At 50.5% G+C, this 22603-nt stretch overlaps 1 long non-coding RNA gene across 1 annotated transcript; it reads right to left on the bottom strand.

The window, feature by feature from the left end:
• Positions 1-1626: 1626 nt before the first annotated feature.
• LOC121154612 lies at positions 1627-15425 on the bottom strand. Its single transcript, XR_005883567.1, has 2 exons — positions 15304-15425; positions 1627-3870 (listed from the first exon to the last, which is right to left on the bottom strand). It is a non-coding gene; the product is annotated as an uncharacterized LOC121154612 (long non-coding RNA).
• Between the last annotated feature and the right edge of the window lie 7178 nt (positions 15426-22603).

Below are 22603 nucleotides of genomic sequence, written 5' to 3'. Positions count from 1 at the left end.
AGCCATGGCCCTCAGCCTGCGCACCAGGAACCACCAGCCCCAGCCATGGCCCTCAGCCTGCGCACCAGGAACCACCAGCCCCAGCCATGGCCCTCAGCCTGCGCACCAGGAACCACCAGCCCCAGCCATGGCCCTCAGCCTGCGCACCAGGAACCACCAGCCCCAGCCATGGCCCTCAGCCTGCGCACCAGGAACCACCAGCCCCAGCCATGGCCCTCAGCCTGCGCACCAGGAACCACCAGCCCCAGCCATGGCCCTCAGCCTGCGCACCAGGAACCACCAGCCCCAGCCATGGCCCTCAGCCTGCGCACCAGGAACCACCAGCCCCAGCCATGGCCCTCAGCCTGCGCACCAGGAACCACCAGCCCCAGCCATGGCCCTCAGCCTGCGCACCAGGAACCACCAGCCCCAGCCATGGCCCTCAGCCTGCGCACCAGGAACCACCAGCCCCAGCCATGGCCCTCAGCCTGCGCACCAGGAACCACCAGCCCCAGCCATGGCCCTCAGCCTCTCCATGCTTCTCTCCTGCGATGTAAAACTGACCAGTCCCCAACTGCCATCTTTACATTGGCTTCCACTTTCTTTTCAGAGGGAAGGGCATTCTCGAAACGCCAGCTCTATACTCCGCCGTGCGGGAGAGAGACGGGAGATGTGTCCACATAATTCCCGTGGTGAATCGCATTGGCCACAGGGCCAGGCCCACAGGAGCGAAGGGACACAGGAGCGTGTGGTGCCATGGACCAGGGGGCCTGGTGACAGAGCCAGGGCACTTCCCCAGGGACCTTCCCCAGGGCCCAACTTCATCCAGTGACTCAGGAAGCCACCCCTGATGAGCAAACAGGCTCCCTCTGCAACTGTGTTTTCTGCACAAGTGTTGTGAGTGTCAGGTCACACAGCAAATGGGCACAGTGGACGCCGCCTTCCGGTGGAAGAGGAGCCGGTGCCAGGGCTCCCACATGACGTGACCACACGGGCAATGCAGACACCTGTAGCCACATTGTGTGTCCTCCTGTTCATGCTCTTAGCGTTTCTCTGAGTATTGATCTGCATGATGCAGACAGCATTCCAGGGCCACCAGGCCCCGTGGCCTACGGCCAGCCACGCTTCTTCCCTGAGAAGAAGAGAAGCTCGGACGCACCAGTGTGCCTGCACACACATGCACGCGGTAACCCTGTGTACACATCACAGGTGGACAGCCTGAGAGTGTTGACCACAGTTGTTCTCTCCGCCTTGCCAGGCAAACTGGCAAGTCTTCCTGATATAGGACTCTATGGAGAAAAGCCGACACCATGTACATCAGAAAACTCCACACACTGCACACCATGAAAAGAGGTAACCCTGGAGGGGCAGCCTGGGGCCCCTGCAGGGCAGAGGGGCAGGAGTGGAGCCGGGGCTGCAGGAAGACAGAAGCATTGTTTGCAAACCCACGCAGACTGCTGGATCTTACTCAGTCCCAGGGACAGGACCTGGACTCTGGGGAGTGGGGAAGGAGCTGCTGGCTCTGTGCACCTGCCAACACCCTGGGGGTGGGGCTAGTGAGCGGAGTCCAGAGGGGCAGCCCCCTCCTGGGAGTGACTTGACAGCTCTCCATCTCCTCTGACATTCGGGTTTCCAGTCAGACTGCAATTTTCCTTGAAAATATTTAATCCAAAAGGGAAAATGATGTGTATATACACAGTAACTGAAATCAAATACAATTACAAGGCCAAATTGAAATATCCCAGACCATTTCCACGTCTTTCAGGACGTTCAGCACCTTCTTTCTTCACTTGGATTTAAGTGTGTCAGCCTCTCCTGGCCCTCTGCTTTGCTGCTAGTGGACAGAGAATCCACCCCAAGGGCAGTCCCTGAGTGTGGTCTCTTCCAAAGATGCCATACACTCTTAGTAAATGCCCATCAGAGGTTCCACTTCATTGTACTATGACCCAGTCCAGCACTGGACACATCTGTCCAGGAAATGGCCAGATAGCCACATGGGAAAGTTACTTGAATCAAGGAGCAGGAGGACGGCCTCCACCTGCAAGGGGCCCTCTGTCCCTAGCCCAGCACGTGGCTGAGTGGCCTGGACATAAGTGGCGTGTGGGAGGTAGATGCTTGCCCTCAGCGGATCCAGGCTTGGCCTGTCTGTACAGCACTGCCTCGCACAGAGCGGTCAAAGGTGAAGTCTGAAAAGGCCCTGGACCAAGAGGACGTTAGATGTCTTCATGGAGTGGGACTGTCCTTTTCACTCAGTGGATGTCCTCAGCACAAGGCCAGCATGCAAGGCCACTGCGGCCAAGCCTAAAGCAGAGCCCGGCACCTGCTAACCACACTGAGAACGCTGCTCTGTTCTAAGACCTGAGCACGAGCCAGCCGCACATCACACCCAGCCCACCAGGAGGAATCCGATCCCATCCATTCTCAGGGTCTTCAGGAAAAAGCCCATATTTATACCAGCTTCCTGTCACTTTAAAACTCCATCCATCATATACGCGGAAACGAAGAGGTTGCATCAAAAAAAAAAAGATTTCCAGGGCAGTTAAAACACAGCTATTTCATCACAAGATACAGTGTATGTTAGCCTGTATAGCCTGTAATCTCATTTAAATCATATAATGAATGCAATAGTGAAAAATTAAAATCCCAACGAGCATGGCTGTGCCTCTTCTAATCTACATGCGATTTTAAGTAGAATTTCCTCCTCCGGGTCCAGTCTCTCCTGGGGGCTCAAGCGCCAGCCTCCTGAAGGCCCGTTGTGGGGTGTCAGGCTTTCCTTATTGCAAAAGGATTTATCAGCGCTCGCCGCCCACCCTCCCCTCCGGAGACCAGGTGAATAATAACAATTTTAATAACACCATAGATCATGCTAATAGCATACGCAGTGTTTGTCTCCACACAGGAAACACTGATCCTTGGAGGGAGGGAGAGAAGGATTCAAAATTATTCTGGCAAATAAACCAATTTAGGCCAAATTAAGGAGCATATGAGCACCTAGTAATTGGCAATGGGACAGTAGAGTCGGGGTCTGAGTAGGCGAATCTTGACCACTGTCGTCCCAGAGCTCCGGGTTTGCCACTGGGCAAAGATGTGAGAGCACCAGTGCCTCCTCACTCCTCCCTGCACCCCTGAAAAAGGACAAGCCCTGGGGAGCCCCTCCCTCCATCCCAGCTCCCGTGCACCTCTTGTGCTCCAGCCAGCAGCATTCTCCTCTCCCACCCACTTCTATCCAGTAATGAACCTCAGATTCTTCAGTTAATGCTGGCCCTGAAACACCTTTTAGCATCTGCTGCCGAGGCCACGGCCACTGCGAGCGACTGGCTGTCAGTCCACAGCAGGGCGATGTGGAGACTCAGTCGGACTGAGCTGTTCCTCTGGTTCTGATCCCTGAGATCTTTCAACCCTTGCTTTCTGCTGGCTGCACACGGCCCCGGTTCATGTGCACCGCCGGAGTGTCGGTCTCCATCTTCCAAGAATGAAAGGCTTTCTTCTGCGGTCAGACTTTCCAAGTTACGGCAGAGGTCTGAGTTGTGTCCGAGGTCATGCAATTGTCTGGTAACTCACTGCCTCCCCTAGGGCCGCCTGGTGGTGACCCACGCAGTGAGCGCCCTGCGGCCAGCCAGCAGGGATCCTGGGGGTGTGTGCTGGGGTGCTCTCTGCTCCCCTGCACAGCCGGACCACCCTCCTCGCCGCTCACTGGCGGCACAGCCGGCTGAGGAAGGCTGAGCCTTCCCCTATGTCGTTTGGCGTTCTTTTTCCTGTTAGGACAGTCGAGGGCCCTGGGGAAGTGGCCAGTGTGTGGAAACAGCGAGAACGCTTGTGCACCTGCTCCGTGCACCTCCCTGGTGTCCAAGGCACGTGGAGAGATGGCCCAGCTAAGACCAAGAGCACGAGCTGGAGAAGAGGAGGAAATCAAAGTTTGACAGGAATTTACAAACGCAGTGTGAGTTAAGTATATCATCACTCATAATACCATTAAATCTATTTCAATAAACAAAAACATGCTTTACTTATCCCAGGAATTCTTTGTGAAAGCAAAACATTATGTGAAAAATAAAGTGTGATTGCAAACACGGTTAAAATCTAGAGTGAGGTTTTGAATAAACAAATCCAATCTCAGTGGAATGGAGTGTGCCTCCCAGCCATTTCTTGACAAAACAGTCAGCTTATTTACACGCTTCACAATGCCCCACCATGGATGTCGAAGGAGAAAAAATAAGGAGAAAAATAATTAGCATATTAATCTTTTTTATGCCGCCATCTTTCAGACCCAGGAAACCATGGTGTAATTTAAATCTAAACGCTTTCCTGGCATTAGAATTCATTTTCGATGGGTCAATTGTTCCATAATAAAGGGATAGAAGGTGTACTTCATGCAAAAGATTTATGTTTGCCATTTGTTCATATTCATGTGCTACTGAATACCCCCCATTCAAATGGTGAAGGCTGTTCATATCAGCCGGGCGCCAGCCACACAGATCACTAACCGGCAGCAATGAATTTCATTTGCAGGACAAAAAATACGGCGAAATTAACTCCAACAGTTTATTGATTTTTGCTTAACAGACGCCAGAATAACAGCTCTATTGCCCTCATAATGATTAGTGACAAAAGTTTAATTAAGCAATTATGAAGCCAATAATAGAGTTGTCGGGCGGCCCGCTGCAGCCCGTCCAGGACTTATCTCCCTGCTGCACATCACAGCAGCTGGAATGTGCTGCAGGAGATTAATGCTAAGAACACAGATGCCTACTTTAATTCTGCTTCACGATGCCGTCTGAATGGAGCCAGAACACAAGCCTCCCTTTATCAAATTACAAGTCCGCTTTTCATGAATATGTAGTTGAGAAAAAAATCTAGTTGTGGCTTCAAGGTGTAATTATAAAGACATACAACAAAAATGACACACAATTCTGTCTTGGTAATCCCTGCTATGAAATATGCATGATAATGTATTACTGAATAAAGACTTAACAGTGCTCTAAGAGGTTGTGCCATTGTGTCTAACCCAAACAATTGGCAGCCTTCTCCTAATGACGTGTGAGATATTGTCTGACCTTACATCTTTGTTTCTCTTCCTCTTCCGCGGATTGTTTCAAGCTCATTGTATTGTTATTTGTCCCTCATGCCGTTAGACCCATCTTATCTATTTGTAAGAATCCCCCCATTTATTATGTATGCTTAAATATGTTAATGGCAAAGCCCACTTACTCCTTCCCGGGCATTAATCTTTGCATAAAATATGCACGGTGTCCCCGCAACCTGCAGGCCGGGAGAGGGGGAGCCTTCCTTAGTGCCGGGTTGCTCTGGTGCGGGCGATTCTCCAGCCTCCCAGGAGCCCTGCTTCCTGTGCTCCACATACCTTCACTGGAGAGGCGGCTCTGCTGCTCCCGGCGCCGCGCGGGACGTCGGCTGCGGAGACGCTGGGGTGTGCGCCCGGTCCCCAGCCTCGCGCTCCGCCCTGGTGCACAGCCACCCTCTCGCTTGGTAAAATACGGAACAAATTCACTCGTGGGTGTTTAGTCTTTTTTTTTTTTTTCCTTTTTGCCACTGGTAAGATACACCTGGCCCAAATGCTTAGGATTTAGATAGAAAGGCATCTATCGTCATGGGCCTTCCCAGAAGGGTCGCTTCCTCACGGCAGGCAGGGCAGCAGCGGGCCCGGGGCGGTCGTGCGCCGTCTCACACAGCCTTCCTTCCCCGGCAGCCTCGTGGAGGGCCGGGAATGCCTGCATCCCGCATGGGTCACAATCCAGCGGCCAGCCACGTGGGCTTGCGGTCACTGCCTGGCCAGTGGACCGCAGGGAGCCTGGCGTGGCCCCTGCGCACTTACCGGTGCCGCGGCGACCAGGACCGCCCGGTGTTCCCTGGAAGCTGAGGGGAACGCGCCCTCCCAGCTCTCTGTTCCTAAGCCAGGAGGCGGCTTTTGTGTGTGTAGGAATTGCGAAGGCTGCTGGGAGGGCTTTTCATCGCTGTGTCACCCCGTGGAGGCCGGCCTGGGCAGGGCGCCTGCTCACGGGGCTTTGTCTCGAACGGGTCCGGAGCTCTCTGGAGCTTGTTGTGTGTGGGTCCAAGCTAGTCCCAGCCGAGTACCTGAACCTCCTGCAAGCGTGAGCCACCCAGTCACCTGCCCGGGGCAGGGTCCCTGCCTGCCTGCCTACTTCTGAATGCCTTCCTGGGAAACAACAGACTGTTGACCCTGGCTAGCAGGCTGGTGCGGAGGGACCCCAGAGCCCCTCACCAGCTCCTTGTCTCCTCCTCACTGCTCCGGCTCCTGAAGGCTCCGGCGGCCCCGGATTGCTCCGTTCTCAGAGAGGATGGATTTCAGCTTGTTCCCTGTCCAGTCCCATCTCCAGCCGCAGGGCCTGGAATGCCAAGAGGCTCCCGGGACAATGGGGTGTGGTAACGACCTCTTGCAATTCATTAGAGATGGCTCATCCTGCAAAGAACAAATCCCGGGATTCTGGGAATAAAGTGCTGTTCTCACGGGTGGCTGAACAACCGGCCACCCTGCTCCTCACCGCGGGCCCCACTGCTCTCTCAAAGCCTCGTGGAAATGGCCCTTAAAAGCGCACAGTGCTGCAGGCTCACATGGGTCCTGACAGCCGGCTAGTGAACTGCAGCCCACTACACAGCGCGGTCTGAAGGGTTGTGGCTTCACCTCCATCTCAAACCAAGACCAGGTGTCGTGAGCAGTCTCCCGGCTGCCCGCTCTGCTCCCATGCTGGGCTTTCAAAGGCAGCATCGCACATCTGACTTCCCCACGTCTCATGGACCCAGCGAGCCTACCTTCTGGTCCTGCAGGCAAAGCTGACTTACCCTCCACTCCGGAGGGGCTAGAAGCTGGGCCAGCCTGTGTCCCAGATGCAGGTCGCCCACACGGGGCCATGGCCCTTGCCCACCCGGGATGCAGTCTTTAAGCATGAGCTCAGGGGCCACTGTGTTACCTATAAACACTGCATGGCTCACCTGCAGGATCCAGCTTTGATCCACTCAGGCCCCACACAGATCTAAGACCCAAGACCCAAAAGAAGAAATATGAAGAGAATTGGCTCTCACACCACATTTCAAGAGGGCAGAACACAGGTGAGGCCCACAGGATGGAACCTGGGCGTGTGTGGGAGTTGAAGCACATGGCCCCAGGGGTGGCAAGGAAGCCTTGAGGCCGTGTGGCTCCCAAGATGCAGCTGTGTGCGCTAGCACTCAGAGGGGCAGGAGCCGGAGTGTGGGAAGCACGGCCTGAGAACCCGGATGAGCCCGTTCCACAGTGGAGTACTGCTGCGTGAGGCTGTGGGGCAACGCCAAGGGGACACCGTCTGGGCTGAAAGTCCCCAGGTGCTCTTCTGAGCCTGGGTACCTGGGCTGCAGGCTGGTCTGCCCCGCACCTGCCCACTGCCCGCCTGCCTCTCCGCACGTCACTTCACCCCGGTGGTTGGCCTTGGGGTAGCCAAGTGACGACTAATGGCAATTTGCTCTAGTTAGCAGAAGGCTGGTGAGGCAGGACAGCTGACCGTGTCAGCTCCTTGTCTCAAATGCCTCTCCTCTTCAGGTGGATGCTGAGCCCAGCGCCTTTACGCATTGGCACAGCGAGCAAACACTAAGACAGGCTTTCCATCTTCAAGTTAGACCGCTGTGCACTGGGGGTGGTGGCCAGGGCAGCTCCCTAGAGCCCAGGACGTACACACACCCAGGCTTGGGCCCCCAGTTCATCAGGCAAGCAGATGAACACACAGCCATTTGCTAATGGGTCTCCATCCCGTGCCCGCATGCGTGGCACCGTGATTACTTTTTTAGGAGCGCTCCCTTCCTCCCCAGCTGCTCCTCGTCTAGTTAGACAGCGTTAACGACACTTCAGTCATCCGGGCTTTCAAGCCGGGTTCTTCCACGGCGAACAGAGGCCTGACATTTCCTGACATTTTCCCAACTAATTACAGGACAAATAATTAAGCATGTTCTCGTATGTAACAAATGAAGGCAAAAGCCGTCTGTCATGATCGGTGATTGATGACACCCTGGGACACTTTATCTGATGGGTCCTGCCACGCGGTGCTGGGGAAGCAAATTTATTAGAATGAACAATGCAAATTCTGAGTCATCTCATCCAGTTATGCGCAGAAGCAATATCCATGTCAAGGTGAATGTGACAATGAAAGCAAAATATTTGCATTTTGTGGAGCAGGTTGAAGGGGGAATCAGAGTGGGAAGATGACAGGCCTAATTATTTTGGCTCATACAGGCTGGGACAGCTGTTTCTGGTGTCCTGAACAAGGCTGTCACACAGGTAACTAAATAGGTCTGCATATGAGTCTGTATCCGACGCTGTTCTGAGATGTCCCCCACTAATGACCAACGCTAATGTTGCTGCCAGCCCCGAAAACCAGAGAAGGTGTCACCACGCACCTTCTGTGTGGCAGTCAGCATTTCGCTACATAATTACTTGTTAGTGAATTAATTCTATCTGTCAGTATCTATGCCAGTGTCATTTTTAGACCATTATGAAATTATGCCATCACTATAGCAACTGCAGGCCCAGTTGAAAGGCAAAAGAGTTCAGACACGCAGGAAAAGTGCCTAGTTAGGCAGGGATGAGAAAGCAAAGCCAAATCCACACACTCGGGCCTCCCGTGCTCATTTCCCTTATTTGGGCCACACCGTTTGATCAGCAGTCATTAAACCGTAATTTCAGGCCTCCCGTTTGCATCCAGGATGAACGCACACCGTTAGAGCCGCCATCCAGCCCCCAGTGGCAGCTCTCCGAAACAGAGCAAGCTGGCTGCCCAGCACATCAATTAACTAGGTGCTTAAAAGTGACATGACCACCACTGAGAGAGAGGGGAGGGAGGGAGGGAGGGAGGGAGGGAGAGAGAGAGAGAGAGAGAGAGGAAAGAGAAAAGAGAGAGGAGAGAGACAGCCTATGCAGCCAGGCGCAGCGCTGAGGCGGCTCGCTGGCCGCTGGCCGGTGGTTCCCACCAGGTGTCCCTGGGAGTGTGCATTCCTTCCAGGGACTCCTGTCCTCCGCCTGGCTTCATGCATTCCCTTGCTCCTAGCGCCTGCCACCCGGTGCGCCAGCTTCCCTCCCATTCAGCGTTTCCAGATGCCATCACATCCATGAGGGACTCTACAGGCTTCAGACGCCCCACTCACGAGGACAATGTCAGGCCTGTGGACCCTGAGTGCAACGCGCCCCTCCCGATCCGGAGAAACGCGTTTTCAGGTGGAGAGAGTGAGAGTGCGAGAGAAACAGAGGGGCTGGAGCCAGGGGAGGCAGAATACCGATATGGGAAAACAAAAATTTTCCGTTTTAGTGGAAAAAGAAAAGGTGAAACGTGAGCAGGAAACAGTATCTGTGTTCATGGATATATATATTTTTTGGATGGATTAACATGTGACTGACCAGCATGGGAAGGGGCAGCCGCCCGGAGACCTCCCCCTGCCAAGGAAACCCCTGCTACAGCTGGGTGATACTGGCTCTTTGGCTGTGGGCAAATATTTCACCAGCAAAGTGCTGAACACAACAGACGCTGGGCTTGTCCGATACCTTCCCGCTCTAGGATGTCAGTGGAAAGCTTAGGGGAGACAGTGAGCCTTCTTCGGGAAAACAGAAAGACAGCCGGCCGGGCGGTGAGCTCGCACTGCGTCACGGCAGGGAGGGGCAGGCACCTGCTGCACTCTCACCCAGGGCTGCCCGGAGCTCCAGCAGGCTCAGGCATCGGGCTCCTTAGCTGGAGGAGTGCACAGGCTCCACGGCCATCCTTGGCCACCTGTAACGCCGCAGGCAGCTTCCTCCAGGAAGGTGGGAAACCCAAACCCAGAGGGCACGAATGTTCAGGGCAGGGAGAAATTTAATCCGGGTTCCACTTAACGAGGTTAAGTCAGCGTTGCCTCAGCCCCAAATCCCGAAAGGGCAGCAATCAATAACTTTCGCGGCGGGGTCCAACACCCTGACGGCTGTCCTCTCAGAGCAGCGAGGAGCGAGCGAGACAATGCCCAGCTCTGCATCTTTCCATGATCTGTGGCATGTCTGATACCACGGGGAGGCTCGCGGCACCCAGGCTCCCGGAGGGCTCAGTCACCAAGCACAACCCTTGATCTCCTGGATGCATTTTGCTCACATCCTGTGTATAACAGCTGTGTTCCAGCCGGTCCACTTGAGCCTCTTACCGTTTAAGCAAGTGCCTGATCTGCTGGCTGGCGAGTAAATAACGATGCTGGACCCCAACAGAAACTGTGTACAAACTCCAGAGGAAGGGCCAGTAAGAGAGTCGGTGTCTAATGACCCCTCTCGATCTAATTAATGCATTCAGCTACATCACATTTTAAGAAGTGACCATTGTGAAATACACTTTGAAATATGCACAAGCTAATGGGATAAGATACAAAAATTATTATGCTGACAGTAAATCATATTACATTCCTAATAAGCATTAACTAGATAACTAGGTCAAGGCAGTATTATCTTAATTGATTTTTCAAAAGAAACCTGACAGAAAAATGTCAATGCTCGAATATTTCTTCATGCATCATTAAAACAAGATTGGCTTTTAACAAAAGAAGAGCCCTTCACAGAATTGATTCTTGCTTCGGGCTGCCTGCAAGTAAGTGTATTACATAAAAATCTATACAGGATATTAAAACAACACTGCTCTGCAAGACAGTTACAATTAAAAGCTGACACCCCCCAACGTGCCGGCCACCACAGCCTGCCAGCACTCCCAGGAGCCAGCAGCCACGCAGCCTGGCGGAGGCAAGAGCGGGGTGGGGCTCCAGCAACAGCACCCACAGAGTTACCCAAGGACCAAATGGGGCTGTGACTTCACTGCCCCCAGGGTCACAGGTGCCAGGGGTGCACCTGCATGTGCCAGGCCCTGGGGCCCGGCATATTCACAGCCCTACAGACTGGGTGGAAAAGAGGAGGGGCGGGCTGCCTGTGGGAGCTGTGTCTGCATCCGTGGGCGGTGCAGGGATGCGGAGGAGGTCAAGTCCAACATGCCGTGCTCACCACAGGAAGCCTCCTTGCCCCTCAAGACCCTGCAGACCTCGCTGCCGGGACGGCCATCCTCCTCCAGAGAGTCTGACACATCAGGGTGAAATACAGAGCATCTGTCTCCACAGACCCTGCGGCTCCTCCAGCTGCCATGCCCCTGCAGGCCCTCCTCGCACCTGCTTGGCTCACCCTCTCCACGTTTATTACCCACAGGAAGAACAAGCAGTAAGGGTTTGGCATGGAGACTGGAGAGATGACTGAAACACAGTCCCTCGGCGTGGGGCTCCTCTCAGTCCAAGGACTGTAGGTCTGTGCCAACAGTAAGGTGCCTGTGTTCAGGCCGGAGCCTGCGGGGGAAGGAGGCAGCTGTGCTGGTCACATGGGGCTGGACCATGCTGGACACACTGGTGGAGCCAGCCATGCCCCACCCCTCAGGCGTGTTCCCACATCTGCTGTCCTTCCCCGGGGAAGGTCGTGTGTGAGTGCCCTGTCACCACAGAAGGGCCCCTGCCTTCACTGGCCTAGGTAGCGTTGGGCAGGTGTCCACACCTCTAGAGTCCAGGGCTGGGGGCAAGATAGACTACGGGCTGCTCCCCTCAATCCCGCCAGAGACAGCTCCTGCACAAACATCACAGAAACATGCCCTCTTATAGGGCGACTTTGAAAGATAGCTGGGACTCATATTCTTGCTGGGCATCTCACATAGCTCGCAGAGTCCAGCCAGGACACAGGTGCTGGAGCCCCAGTTCTACTGCCATGGCTGGGAAACCTGATGACCATCGAGTACTGTGCATGTCGCAAACAGCTCCTATATGCTGCTTCACTCCCCATGACTTGAATGGCCAGAACCAGGAGACAAGTTCTTAGTCCATGAAGCAGAGCTGGGACTTAAAATGTGGCCCTCGATGTGGGGTGAGGGTGTCCCAGCGACTCAGCCAATGAATGGGTAGATAGTCCTCACCTGTTTGCTCTGATGTTATGGCTCAATTGGTTAAATTCTCTTGCAAGTGCGGGCATGCCATCTGGGTATCAGTTCAAGCCCTGGCAGCTCTATTTCCCATCCAGCTCCCTGCTTGTGGTCTGGCAATCAGCAAAGGATGACCTTGGGACCCTGCTCATCTGTGGGAGACTGGAAGAAGCTCCTGGCTCCTGCTTTGGAGTGGATCATCCCAGCAATGTGTGTGAAAACATGTCACTGTATGTGCAACAGCTGTGAGTGTGCATGAACCTGGTATTCTCAGTGTGCAAGAGTTTGCAGCTCTGAGGTCAGCACAATAGCTCAATGGAATAATCCTCCACCTCCCACATAGGTGCTGGTTCATGTCCCGGCTGCTCCACTTCCCATCCAGCTCCCTGCCTGTGGCCTGGGAAAGCAGTGAAGGATGGCCCAAATGCTTGGGACCCTGCCTCCATGTGGGAGACCTGGAAACAACTCCAGGTTCCTGGCTGAGTTGTCTGAGTCTCAGGCATTGAAGCCATTGCATCTGTTTGGGGAATGAACCCCAGCTGATGGAAGATCTTTGTCTCTCCCCTTGTCTCTATAAGTCTGCCTTTTCTGCTCAGGGTTTCTGGGGTACCAGGCAGTACAGAGAGCGCCTCACAATGCCACCTCCTGGCTCAGCTGCCTCCTGTTGCTTTGCCATGTGGCACGTGCTCAGCTGGGAAGAGGGCAGGTGAGGTATGGGACGCAGTAAGATGGAGGTCCCTGGAGACCAGGGGGTCAAGTAGAACATATGTTCAGAGATGACTGCTTAGGCAAGATGAAAACCCACTTACTCAAGGTGTCCAAGACCCACAAGCAGTGGGAACGAAGAGAAAACCACCTCTCATAACATCGCTGAACACTCCAGACGCAGAAGCACATGACAGCCGGTCTTCCTGCAGAAAGTCCAGGAGGTCACAGCCCTTGGGACGAGGTGCTTAACTGTGTAGAAAAGAAACGCATGTGGAGTTGCAATTCTATACCCAACCAAAATGGCCTTTCGGGACTGGCAGGTTAAACCACTGCCTGCAAGACCAAATCCCTCATCGTTTAGTGTCAGCTGCCGCACCCCCCCATCAGCTCCCTGACAATGGCCTGAGAAAGCAGTGTCAGACATCCCAGGTGCTGGGGCCCCTGACCCACGTGGGAGATCCAGACGACACTGCTGGCTGTAGCCTGGTCCAGCCAGCCTGGCCTTTGCGGCCATCTGGAGAGGGACCCAATGAATGCAAGATTTCCCTCCCTCTCTGTAACTCATTCTAAATAAGCGAATAATTTTTTAAAAACTAAAATTTTTAAAATACAAAAAGTTACTTACAGAGAAACTAACATTGGATGGACAGTGAAAGAAACATGGTCCAGATGCAGAACAGAACAGCAGGAAGGAACAAAGAACACCCTAAGAAACAGATGTACCCAAACGAAGCTTACGTTACATGTGGGATAAGCTAGGGGACTGGTTACAGCACGTTGTGAGTGCAGTGGCCAACACTGACTTCTTCAAGTGTAACTTTAAATGAAGCAGATACAGCCAAATGAGAACTGCTTCACTGGAAGGTGGAAGAAAGCGAGTAGAAGGGAGTGCAGAAAAAATAAACGTGTTGAGTGTTTGAATTGGGGAATAAGAGGCTGAAGGATGGACTGAGAAACCCAGCAGAAGTGGTAACTGTTTAAACCGAGATGCTCTCACAGTTCGCCAGAACTCAAGGAACACACTGTCTCAATTTCAAAATCATCTATCCCTGAAACATCATTTTCAGAACTTCGACAAATGAGTGACTTCGTGAAACAGAGCAAAGACATGAGCTTCAGTATAAACAAAACAACAGCAATAACAATAAAACCCCTCAAAATGAGGACGACCTTCTTCTTGAGCAGTCCCTGTAAATTTAGGATTTAGGGTAGGCAAGGCACCGTGCAACTCATGTGCCACCTGACACCGATGCCTGAAGTGCTACACTTTTGGCAGACGTCATCAAGCAAACAGCTGCAGGCCAGGCACACTGACGTCCACATTTTTTTATCATACACAAAATTGCTGACACTTTATCTTCTTGCTTGGCCTGCACCAGCATTCTAACACATGTCACAAGAAAGCGTTGTCCAGAAAAATAAGATGAAAATATCTGAATTCTCTCACCATGACTAGGAAAAGCATCAAGTTTCCTCTTGGGTTCTAAAAACTGGCCCACAAAAGCAAAGAATGTTATGGGGAAATATTAAGCAAGATTAGGAACAAATAAACATTATTGTGTCAGGAATAAATGCGACACAGCAGGTTCACTGTGAAACATGGCAGTGTTGAAGAGTACTATGCAAGTGCTGTGACGAGCAAGAGGCCAGTGAGGTAGGGGATACGTGGAGCTTAGCGCTGGCGTGTTGTTGGTGGGCATAGCAAAGGGGTGGGCTCCTGGCACAGCAGCTGCCCACTTTCCAAATCAGGGTGCCTGGCATGGAGTTGGACTTCCACTTCTAACCAAGTTTCCAGCAGAGAGTGGTGCAAGTGCTTGGTTGCCCGCCCCCCACCCAAAAGGCCCAGATGGCATTCTAGCTCCCTGGTGCAGCTTGCCTGCCTCCTTCCCTTCTGTGTCCGGCACCGACGCGTCACTGAGGGACTGAATCAGAGGACGGAAGATAACACACTCCTCCCACCACCACTCTCTCTCTCCTTGTTCAAATACAATGAAAATAAATGAGTAAAAATCTTAGAGAACCTTTGCACAGAAACATTGATTGGTTTTATGTGGTAATCAAAATGTTTGATTTTTTACACTGATGACACAAAACCTTCCAAATTGACAATAAGGAAAAAAATGAGCAAACACATGTGATTTAACGCAATGGAAATAATTAGAGTTCACTGAAAAGGAGGAAAAGAGGAAGCACATTAAAGTGAGATGTTCAGATGACAAGAATAATCCTAAGAACATAAGCAATTAAAATTAACTTATTCAAATATATGTACTATTAGAAAGAAACATGAGAGAAAATGTATAACAATGCGGAAAAGGAAAAGAAAAAGGTACACAAAAATACTAGCCAGTGAAAGAATGTGATGAAACAACATCAATAACAAGACATAGACTGAGGGCAAACAGCCATGGGAGATGCGGGCACCTGGCAGCAGTGCATCGGCTGCAGGCACCACCCCCACACCAAAGCCTTGGGACCCTGCACCTGCATGGGAGACCCGGAAGAGGCTCCTGGCTCTGGATCGTCTCAGAGGTGACCATTGTGGACACTGAGGGTGTGACTAATGAATGGTAGATCTGTCTCTGTCTCCGCTCTCCATAAGTCTGATCTGTTTTTCCAATAAAAACAAGTAGGTCTTTTTCACTTGCTAACATCTATATCTACTTACATTTTAAAGAGTGATCGACACAGTCTCAGACCTTCCATCCTTTACTGTTTCTTTGTATCTTTAACACTTCATTTCACAATAGCTTTAATTTTTCTCTAACTTATTTATTTTATGATACAGTTCCAAAAGCTCTGGGACTTGCCATCCTCCCCCAGTGATTTTGCCTTTGTTATTACAGCAGTGCAGTTTTTTAGAAGACAGTCATAAGTCCTTCCTGCTATTGAAGCGTGTCCTGATGTTGTAGGCATGGAGACTGTTGGCTCCAGCATCCTACCGTCAAGCCTATCTTAATAGCTTCATTGGGAGTCAAAAAACAAATAAATCTTAAAAAAAAAAATTGGCGTCCCTGCCAAGCTCCTCTTCATTTCTCTCTATAAATCTGTCCACGAAACATTGCTGCACACTGGGATCAGAAAGGCTTCACCACGTGAAAGTCTTAAAACAACGGTTGGCTTTATTTCTTCATCCTCTTCTTTGATGTGTTCAACTTAATATTTATTTCATTTACTAATTTAAGGTAAAATTGTTTTAATTCACATTGTAGTTCAACTCTTAATGGCTTCAATACATAAAGCATTCAACAAATAAAAAGTCACAAAAACGCCTAGTCAAGCAGAAAAGTGGGCAAGGGCCACACCCACCATCGGACGGGAAGACGGTCAGCTGCACGTGTAAGCAGTGCGTTGTAAAATGTTGCCAATGACAAAACACCACTACAAACTAAAAAGCATGGCAGCCTGTCCCAAAGTGTTCAGGAGTTTAAAGCTCAAGCCCCGGCAAATTAAAACTCACAGAAGAAACAGGAATCCACCTGTATCTGACGAGTGAAAACGCAGCTGGACATACTCCACCACACTAGAGCAAAGGCTGTTGCGCCGTAGTCAGAGCACAAGGACACTGAGCGAACTTCAACCAACTGGGGAAGGCAGCTCTATAAAAGAGCAAGGAATAAACGACGTTCAAAAACGACGACTTGCAAACTAAAAATAGAAATTAAATAAGTTAAAAACAGGAAGCATGAGCCAGGAGGAAGCTCTAAAACACTAATAAAAATACGCAGCTATGTAAGTGACAGAAGAAGGTGAAATGTATGTCCCTGTGGTATCTGGTTGTACGGTAGGCTATGGTCGCAGCTGGAGCTGAAGTCACACCAGGTGGGTCTCACGGCGCTGTGTGGGTAACAGGCAGAAAACAAACAGCCAGACAGACATGGCTCCCCAAACCAGACAGCTCACACCTTATCAGCTGATTTAACCTCACAACAACAGAGGGAGAAGGATGCTTTTGTCTCCATTTCACTTCAGAAAATCCAAACGTGGAAGGTTTGCATAATTCGTCAATTTTTCACTTGTTTGAGCTTGATTATCTATTGTTCAACTGTTAGAACAATTAATCAGCATTTACATACATACAACATATATCATCTGCCAAATGTATGTGTGATTCTAAATAAAACGCAAACAAAAACGAGCAGGAAGAATGGCAATCTTGGGATAGAAATGAATGTATTCAGATAATACATAATATATACCATGAGTACGCATACTAAATAGACAGGAAGTAACGGATTTAAAGACACTCTTTGACAAATGTGACTGTGTTGTTATTTGTAACATTTATATTACATAAAAATAACGCAATTAAAAATTAAAATGCAAGCAGCACAATGAGAAAATGTGTATTTTGGTCAAAAAGGGAGATGTGTATCTGTAAAACATTGAAAGCCTGACAAGGGCCTGGCACGGTACAACAGGGGTCTGGCACGGTGCAACAAGGGCCCGGCGCAGCAACCTGTCAGCTCAAGTCCTTGCAGGTGCCTGGATCCCATATGGGTGCCAGTTCATGTCCTGGCAGCCCCACTTCCCATCCAGCTCCCTGCCTGTGCCCTGGAAAAGCAGTCGAGGATGGTCCAAAGCCTTGGGGCCGTGTACCCGCATGGGAGGCCTGGAAAAGCTCCTGGCTTCAGATTGGCTCAGCTCTGGGCCGTTGTGGCCACTTGGGCAGTGAACCAGCAGACAGAAGAACTTTCTCTCTGTCTCTCCTTCTCTATTTAAATTTGTCTTTTCAATAAAAATAAAAATAACAATAAAGCTTTAGAAAAAAGTTTGTAGAACCATATTATATAATTATAGTGTTATACAAATGTAAACTGCACAATTACAAACAACTCATTCCTGTTGTATAAATACTCATCTGAAAAATCAGTTAGACTCATCTTTTAAAACAGTCTAAACATTGAAAACCTCATAGAATGCCAACCACCGTGCGTAGATTACATGAACACTCCAGGGACCGGCAGCATGGCCTAGCAGCTAAAGTCCTCGCCTTGAACGCACCGGGATCCCACATGGGCGCCGGTTCATGTTCCAGCTGCTCCACTTCCCATCCAGCTCTCTGCTTGTGGCCTGGGAAAGTAGTCGAGGGCAACCCAAAGCTTTGGGACCCTGCACCCATGTGGGATACGCAGAAGAAGTTCCTGGCTCCTGGCTTCGGACCGGCATAGCATCAGCTGTTGTGCTCACTTGGGGAGTGAATCATCGGACGGAAGATCTTCCTCTCTGTCTCTCCTCCTCTCTGTATATCTGACTTTCCAATAAATAAATAAATCTTTTAAAAAAAGATTACATGAACACTCTAAATCTCAGAAATACAAAGGAAACAATTAACAAAGTGAAGAAGCAATCAACAGAATGGGAGAAAATTTTTGCATGCTACACAAATGATAGGGGACTAATATCCAGCATCTACAAAGAGCTTCAGAAACCCAGGGACAAACAAACAAACAAAAAAACAAAACCTGTAACAAAATGGGCAAAAGAAATGAACAGACATTTCTCAAAAGAACAGATTTAAATGGCTAACAGACATATGAAAAGATGTTTAGGCTCCCTAGCCATAAGAGAGATACAAATGAAAACCATGTTGAGGTACCACCTAACTCTAGTGAGACTGGCCTACATTCAGAACTCAACCAACAACACCTGCTGGCGTGGATGTGGGGAGAAAGGCACCCTCCTTCACTGCTGCTGGGAGTGTAGGCTAGTATAACCACTGTGGAAATCAGTATGGAGAGTGCTTGAAAAATTGCAACTAAATCTGCCATACGACCCAGTTATCCCGCTCCTAGGAATATGCCCAATAGAAGTGAAATCTGCATGTAAGAAGGCGATCTGCAATCCTATGTTTACAGCAGCACAATCTACAATAGCAAAGACATGGAAACAATCCAGACGTGCGTCCAAGGAAGAGTGGTTAAAAAAACTGAGGTACATCTACTCCATGGAATATTATTCAGTTGTTAAGAAGAATGAAATTATTCTATTTACAACCAGGTGGTCCCAACTAGAGACCATTATGCTCAGTGAAATGAGTCAATCACAAAAGAACAAATACCACATATTCTCTCTTATATAAGGAAGCCAACATGGAAAGTGTAACTCCAATAGTCCAATCCATACTGTTTTCTGATTGTTTGTTTGCTTTTTTGGCTGTAGTCCACGTGTTTTGATGTTTTTGTTTCAGTTTGGTTCCTTCCAAATAATCTCTTTTCTCTAGTCAAATTCACGAATTATATGATGGCATCATTTTCCCCAAGAGACTTCTGTGTTTCCTTTTTGTCAATCACGTGTTGGTTATTCAGTGGCACGTTATGTTTTTCAAGGTGCTATAATTTGTTGTTGATGTTGTTGCTGATGTGGCTGTTCTAACTCATACCAGTTGTTGACCTTGTTTCATGGCTTCTCACTTAGGGTAATATATAGTGATGGAGTATCATATACAGATGTTGGGGTACAATGAAACATGCATCCCTGTATCCAGATGAAAGATGGATTTCCAGCGAAACTGTTGGACATGTGTAGAAGATGGGACGCTGGACTGTCTGACATTGTCCCAACAATGTTGGGATATACCTAAATAAGAGACTGAATTATGATTCCTCATGAAGGACTACACTATTGTAATAAAATGGGGAAAATCTGACGGGGGTGGGAGTTGGGGGGGATCCCAGCCTATACAAAAATGTACCACATAATTCAAAATTCAAAATAAAAATATTTTTAAAATTAATAAATAAATCTCAGAAATGCCATAGTGTTCCCTTGACCCTGTCCTATCCCAGCTGAAGAAATGTGCTATAACCCATCTTCTCAAAATGTATCATCCAGTCATGAAGTCTTATAAAATGTATATAAAAATGACAAATGTCGGATACCTTACACCTTTGGGGTCGAGGGGGTAGTGTTACAATCTCCTGTAAGCATTCGGCAGAATTAATGACAATATTGAACAAAACAGAAAATGTTTGGGGCCAGAGTGTAGCAGGATAATCCGCCTCTGTGCCACTGACACCCCGTGTGGGTGCGCCTTCGTGGGGCCTGGGAAAGCAGCAGAAGCAGCCCAATGGCCGTGGTCCCTACACCACGTGGCAGAGCCATGTGAAGCTCCTGGCTGCTGACTTCGCCCCAGTCACTGTGACCATTGGGGAGTGAACCAGCAGATGGAAGACAGAGCTCTCTCACTAATTCTGCCTGTCAAATAACAATTACTAACTCTCTTTCCCTCACCCTCCCCCCAAAAAAGAGAAAGAAGAAAGTGATGATTTATCTCCAATATAGGGCCCTGGCATGGCTCTGTCAGCAGCTAGTCTGGACAACCTCTGCCCTCTGCTTCCAGCTGTGAGCTGGAGCCAAGCAGGTGTCCGCCTCCGAAGCAGAAGCCACACAGATCCGGATTCTGGACCAACATCCCAGACACTGTGGTGTGCAAACAGGAGACAGAGACGGGCTCTCCCATCCATGCCCTGGAAAGCAGCCGCTGCCTCGGCCACTCTGCCGACACTGTCTGACCATGAGAGGAAAGCACCGGGAGCGGGCTGAAAGAGCTGTCCCCCAGCGCTGACCACAGCCCCGATGGCCCAGGAGCCCCTCGAGCTTCGCACCTCCAACTCCTGAATGCAGATACGCACCCTGCGGCCAGCAGGAGATCCCTGGGCACTGGAGCCCAGAGAGGGAAAATAGCCCACCTGGACAGGGCTCACAGGGAGACATGTTGATTTGTCCCCAGCAGAAAGACACAAGTTGATGTTTGAATGAAATCAGAGCACAGTTCAGGCATGAACAACAGAGTACATATAGGGGCAAAGCCTGGGGAGCTACGGATCCCAGACCATGGGAGTGGACTCTTCAGAGTGAGACAGACATAGCCTAGGGCTGTTGTCACGTCCAGATAATGGTGTGTTGATTAATAAGAGCAAAAATGAAGTGCATACGAAAATACACAAGAAATGAAAATAACTCGCCACACAGTACTGCTGACACTACTTAATAGGGCAAGAAACTATTTCATTTAAAAATTCATGCACCATGTAATCCCATATAATCACACCGATTTGTTCCACCGACAACTCCAGATCTGATCTATATTCAATTTCAGTTCAGCTTGCCACAGACGCTGAATTGGAGCTACCATGTTGTCCGAGGAAGATAAATACTGCTTACGAAAGCTAGATAAGCTTTGGAAGCTCAATTTAAACAAAAATGAGATGGCTACTTTCTTGCTTTTTAGCATGCGATAGCTGAGTAGCCTGCACGTGCTGTCTTTGTAAAGAAATCAAGCACCAGAGTGGTGCACGTGAATTAACTTGCTTTATTTTTTAAGAGATCAAAGTGATTTCTGAGGTACCACCTGAATCAAAGCCGCCCTGTTAAATCACTGCAGATCAGCTGGGCACTTGGGGAAAAATGATGCTGACTGCACGTGTGTGCATGTGTGTGGGCTGAACATGCGCCGAGACAGACAAGGAGGTGGCATGGCACCTCCTACAACATCTGCTATTCCAATTTTCTCAATCATCTCAGATTTGCAGTTTTACAGTGCCTGATTTCCAAGCTCACTCTGAGGGCCGCCCATACTTTGTGGGTTTGGAAATGTGTAAACAAGGACAGAAACGCGGCTTCATGGAGAGGCCACCATGGCAGCCTGCTGAAGGTCAAGGTCTTCTGGGGAAACCCATTCAGCATTTGGGGATCGGCCACTGGTGGAACCCCTCTGCCCATTCCTGGCGGAGACCTCTCCTACAGCAGACCCAAGCCCAGCAGCAAATACACAGGCAGGGTCCTGACAAATGCTACATTGCCACACAAGGACGCTGTGCATGCTCCATGATCTGCCTGCCTACCTGCACATGGTCGTGTGGGCAGACATGGCCATGGGCTCTGGCCTGCTTGTCCTGGGAGGCGTGTGGACACACATGTTCAAACACTCGTCCTTACACATGATCCCCAGGGTCAGAGTAGGCAGCATTATGGGAAGAGCGGGATGTTGATAACAGAAGCATTTGATGTCTACGGCGATACCGCCCTGAACGCGCCCGATCTCGTCTGATCTCGGAAGCTAAGCAGGGTCAGTCCTGGTTAGTACTTGGATGGGAGAAGCATGGGACCAGGAGGAAGTGGAGGCTGCCTGAGCACTTGCATGCTTTTTGAACACCTGTCACCCTCCTCAAAGCAATGGAAGGTGCCACACAGCCTCCCTGAGCAGGTGGCCACTTTTCAACACACCTGTTGCAGATGTCATTGGGAGACATTAGCCACTGTCCATCACTTCTCGCCCTGCATGTTTCAGCCTCGGGGTGTGTGTGCCTTCAGGTGGCTTTCCAGCAAGGTGTCTGCCTGCCAGCAGACAGGGCTAATGCATGTTGCATGCCCGTTGTGGAGAGCTGCCCATGGGTGCTGGGCCCAGCTGGGAGCTGTTGCTTTTGCTCACATCAACTCAATTCGCACACCTGCCGCCGTCCTCGCTGTGCACCCCACACACATGATTCCAATGCTCAAACACGCACGCGTGACTCTAGTTACACTTAGTCTCACAAATAAGGACGCAATGACTTACGTGGAGTCGTTCAAGAGATTCCCAACCGAGCAAAGCAAAAAGCCGTCGTCGTGTGTCCACCAGCAATGGGCCACGGCGGAGGTGGCACACCACTGCTCACGCCCAGCAGCCTAGAAGCACCCTGTCTTTAGCAGTGGAAGGCTCCCAAAGGCACAATTTCCGGCCTTCCCTCCTGCCTTCATCCAACCTCTCCCCGCTCTGGAGCCAAACAGACAGCACCTGTGTTCCTAGCAGTCTCACCACGTGGCCCCACTGGGCTCTTCCTCTGGGCGGCAAATCTTTCCACCCTCACATCTCTGGGTGTTTGCTGTGGTCTCCTCCAGGAATCTTCGGGTCTGCCTCTGCGAAAAGCACCACAGCGTCACTGTGGGATTCCCAACCCCAGTGAGGGAAGGGCCTGGAAACCCAT

The sequence above is a fragment of the Ochotona curzoniae genome, unplaced genomic scaffold (assembly GCF_017591425.1).
Source record: "Ochotona curzoniae isolate NIBS_2020 unplaced genomic scaffold, NIBS_Ocur_1.0 contig_2754, whole genome shotgun sequence".
NCBI classification, from domain to species: Eukaryota; Metazoa; Chordata; class Mammalia; order Lagomorpha; family Ochotonidae; genus Ochotona; species Ochotona curzoniae.
This window is presented reverse-complemented; position numbering and strand designations above follow the sequence as displayed.